This window comes from Pipra filicauda, unplaced genomic scaffold (assembly GCF_003945595.2).
Source record: "Pipra filicauda isolate LSUMZ 115617 unplaced genomic scaffold, ASM394559v2 scaffold1124_size27701_pilon, whole genome shotgun sequence".
In the NCBI taxonomy this organism is placed as follows: domain Eukaryota; kingdom Metazoa; phylum Chordata; class Aves; order Passeriformes; family Pipridae; genus Pipra; species Pipra filicauda.
The window spans coordinates 13,375-17,514 of NW_024103568.1; the positions used below are offsets into that span (position 1 = coordinate 13,375).

At 60.5% G+C, this 4,140-nt stretch overlaps 1 long non-coding RNA gene across 2 annotated transcripts; it reads left to right on the top strand.

Moving 5' to 3' along the window:
- Window positions 1-2,913: 2,913 nt before the first annotated feature.
- On the top strand, window positions 2,914-3,536 carry LOC120323554. Of its 2 annotated transcripts, none has more exons than XR_005564103.1 (3): window positions 2,914-3,005; window positions 3,104-3,142; window positions 3,497-3,536. It is a non-coding gene; the product is annotated as an uncharacterized LOC120323554 (long non-coding RNA). The 2 variants fall into 2 exon arrangements; XR_005564106.1 differs by having other exon boundaries at window positions 3,494-3,532.
- Window positions 3,537-4,140: the final 604 nt, after the last annotated feature.

A 4,140-nucleotide genomic window follows, 5' to 3' on the forward strand; every position in this document is an offset into this window, starting at 1 on the left:
TGATGTCACCACTGTCCCTGTGATGTCACCGCTGTCCCTGTGATGTCACCGCTGTCCATGTGATGTCACCAATGTCTCTGTGATGTCACCAATGTCCCTGTGATGTCACCACTGTCCCCGTGATGTCACCAATTTCCCTGTGATGTCACCAATGTCCATGTGATGTCATCGATGTCCCCGTGATGTCACCACTGTCATTTCCCCTGCTGGTTTACCTCAAAACCAGCACACCAGGTCTGTGCCCAACGGGGGTCCCTGTGGATCATCCAACGCGGGTCCTCCCATGGCTGATGGAGTTGGAGCAGCGGCCGAAGCTCTTCCCGCACTCGGGGCACTCGGGGCTTCCATTACTGGTGGGTCCGTTGGTGGGAGGTCAAGGAAGAGCTCTGCCTGAAGCTCTTCCCACACTCCCCACAGTGGAAGGGCCTCTCCCTGATGTGGAGGCGACGGTGGGTGTAGAGGGTGGAGCTGTCCCACCTTCCCTACACGTGTAGGGCTGTTCCCCAGTGTGGATGTGCTGGGGGCTGAGCAGCTTGGGGCTTGTGCTGAAGCTCTTCCCACATTCCAAGCACTTGTAGGGCCATTCCCTGGTGTGGATGCAACGGTGTTTGCAAAGGCTGGAGCTGTCCCTGAAGCTCTTCCCACACTCTGCACATGTGTAGGGCCTTCCCCACTGTGGATCATCTGGTGTCGGAGCAGGTGGGAGCTCTGATTGAAGCTCTTCCCACATTCCCCACACATGTAGGGCCTTTCCCCACTGTGGATCATCTGGTGTTGGAGCAGGTGGGAGCTCTGATTGAAGTTCTTCCCACATTCCCCACACGTGTAGGGCCGTTCCCCACTGTGGATGCGACGGTGGTTGCAGAGAGTGGAGCAGTCACTGAAGCTCTTCCCACACTCCCCACATGTGTAGGGCCGTTCCCCACTGTGGATGCGACGGTGTCTGTGGAGGATGGAGCTCTGATTGAAGCTCTTCCCACACTCCCCACATGTGTAGGGCCGTTCCCCACTGTGGATGTGCTGGTGCCTCAGGAGGTTGGATCTCTGGCTGAAGCTCTTCCCACATTCCAAACACCTGAAGGGCTTTTCCCTGCTGGGAGGCTGCTCAGGGACCACCAGCTCGCAGCTCCGCCTCAAGCTCCGGCCCCCTTCCCGGCACACGCTGGCTCTTTCCTCCTCACAGCCCCCTGGGCTGGCTTTGCAGCCCCTCCTGCGGGGGCATCTCCGGCCCTTTTCCTCCCCGCTGCCTTCCTGCGCTGGGGAGCCCTTCAAAACGGCCTCTCCCACCAGGCTCTGCCGCCGGGATTTGTCCTCCGCGCTCTCCGGCCTCACCTCGGGGCCTGGGGCAGGAAGCAACAAGGACAGGTAGGGGATTTGCCTCCGGCCCACAGGGAAACCCAAGGACATCCCCCCAACTCCGGCCCCAGCAGGACGGCCACAAAAGACAAAAGACCGACCCAAAGGGGCACTGACTTCCTCCTCACCTGCCTGGGGGGCCCGCGGCATCTTCCTCTTCCTCGCAGCCTCCTCCTCCATCCGACCAAGCTTTGGGAAGCAGAAATCCTGATGGGGGGGAAAACAAGGGGTGAGCGCGTTGTCTTGGGGGTTCCTCCTGCCCAAGTCCAGCTCTAGGACTCACCGGGCATCCTGTGCCCGTAAAAACCCCCAAAACACCAACATTCAGTCCAAAATCCCCTCCCAGGAGTTCCCCCTCTCTGCTCTCTGGGGTTAGGGGGGTCCCCCCTGTCTGGCCTGATGGCACTTCTGCCTGCATTGGGGGTCCCCCTTCTCCAGGCTGCCGGGGGTCCCGCGGCTCCGGGGGGTTCCCACTCTCCGGGGTCCCCTTGAGTGTTGCCAGGGGGGTCCCAGGGCTCACTTCTCCCCACTCTGCCTCCCGGGGCCGGCCGGCCCTCCTCTCTCGCCTCCCACCCTCGCAAACCTCTTGGCGCTCTCGGCTCCCACCCCGCCTCAAGGCCCCCCCTCCTCTCCACACTCCAAGGCCTTCCCCCTCTCCAGGACCCCCGCTTAAGGGGCCCGGCGCTCCCTCTCTGCTCCCCCCCTCCAGCATTCCGGGGGTCCCCCAGCTCCGGGATCGCCCCTCTCCGCTCTCCCCACTCCGCGGCTACCGGGGTTCCCCCCCGGCTCTCACGGGGGGCCCCCAAACCGCTCTCGCCCCCCCCGCCATTGCCGAGCCACCGCCAGGACCTTTGGGCTGCTCTTCTTTGTGCTCCCGCTCGGCTCCTCCCTCGGCTGGGCCGCCGCTTTTGGTGGGTTTCCTCCTCCGGGATCCACCCCCTGCAGCCCTTCCCCCCCTGGCCCAGCCCCCTTGGGCCCCCCTTGGGCCCCCCTTGGGCCCCCCTTGCCCAATAAGTCTGATTATACAGACAAGCAATTGGTTTTAATCCACAAAACCCAAATGTAGAACCCAGCACCCTGGGCCATGAACAAAGTGCTGTTCCTTGGGCCCCCCCAAAGTCCAAAGGAAAGGGAGAGGGGAAAAAAAACCTACTGGTGGGAGAGCTGTTGCAGTCTGGTCAAAAGTGGTGGTTGCAGTCTAATTGAGGGGGGTGGTCTCAGGCTGGTTGAGAGCGGTGAGCTGCAGTCCTCCTCTGGATCCCACGAGTGGTAAAAAGGTTCTGAAACTCCAGGTTTATATATTCTCCAGTTCAGGCAGGAATGCCCAGTCCTCCCCTCAGAGCGGGCAATTCCATAAAAGGATGCTTAGTTCTTCCCTCAGAGCGGGGAATTCCATAAAAGGCTATGAGGATGCTCGGTCCATAAAAGGCTATGAGGGTGCTCAGGACATCCCCCCCACCTCGCAGGCCTCTCCTGACAACAGTTCCTGGGAAAATGGCATGGAAGGCCATAGAATCCACAGTTTTGGGCTACACCCATCCAGTGAGGAATCGGTCCCAGCTGTTCTAACTAGGACACTGTGTCCCTCATCGCTGCCATCATCATCATCATCGGCCTCGTGGGAGTCGGTGTCTGGAAGCTCCGATCCGGTAACTCCCGGGATGGGGGTCGGGAAGGGGCACGGATCCGCCCGGCAGCATTCCGGGGATCCTGTGCCACGGGTGCTGATCCCACTTTCTTTCCATAGGGAAGAGGGAGGGGAATGGATACGACCCCGCACCCACCAGTGAGTCCCAGCAGCGTGTGTGGATCCAGATCCTCTGGGCAGGGATCCCAGGATGGAGGCCGGGATTCCAGAGGGGAATGGGGGCCTAATGGCTGGAGTGGGATTGGAAGGGGATTCCAGCTCAGGGCAGGATTCCAGAGTCGGATCAGGTGGAATTGTGGACTGGGATCACAGCTGGATTCTGGAGTGGGATTGGGGTGGGATGGATGGAGTGGGATTGGGGTGGGATGGATGGAGCAGGTTTAGGTGGGATTCTGGAGCAGTTCCTACTCTCCCTGAACTCCACAACCGGCTCCATCCCCTGGGATGGGAACAGGGACATGGTGACTCCTTTCCCCTCTCTCATCCCAGCAGGAATCACAGCCTGAGCGATCCTGGAGCTGGATCCGCCCCTTCCCTCTCCCTGTGGAATGGCAGGAGCTGCTGGCAGAGCTCATCCCGCTGCTCCCACCCACCCCGGCCCCCCTGCGGCTCTTCCTGATGGATCAACTTTCTGTTTTTTCCCGTGTGAAACCCAGGACCACAATTATTCCTGAGGCTTTAATTTGGGTGTGAAAATCTCCTGCTTTGGGCAATAAATCCTGGCTCCCTCCTCCGGCATCCGGCAGTTCCTCTGTGGGAACAAGGAATGGGAATGGGGACAGGGGGGACTGGGATGGGGACATTGGGGACAGGGATGGGGACACTGGGAGCAGGTTGGGGACAGCAGGAATGGGCATGGGAACTCCAGGAATGGAAATAGGGACATTGGGAGCAGGTTGGAGTCACCAGGAATGGGAATTGGGATGCCAGGAATGGGAATGGGGACATGGGAGACCAGGATAGGGATAGTGGGGACAGGAACGGGGACCCTGGGTGCAGGTTGGCACAGCAGGAAGTGGGAATGGGGAGAGGGATGGGAACCCCAGGAATGGGAATGGGGAGAGGGATGGGAACGTGTCTCTCCAGGAGTTGGTTCAATACAAAGGTCGGTCCCTGGCTCGAGGCCACGGGAAGCC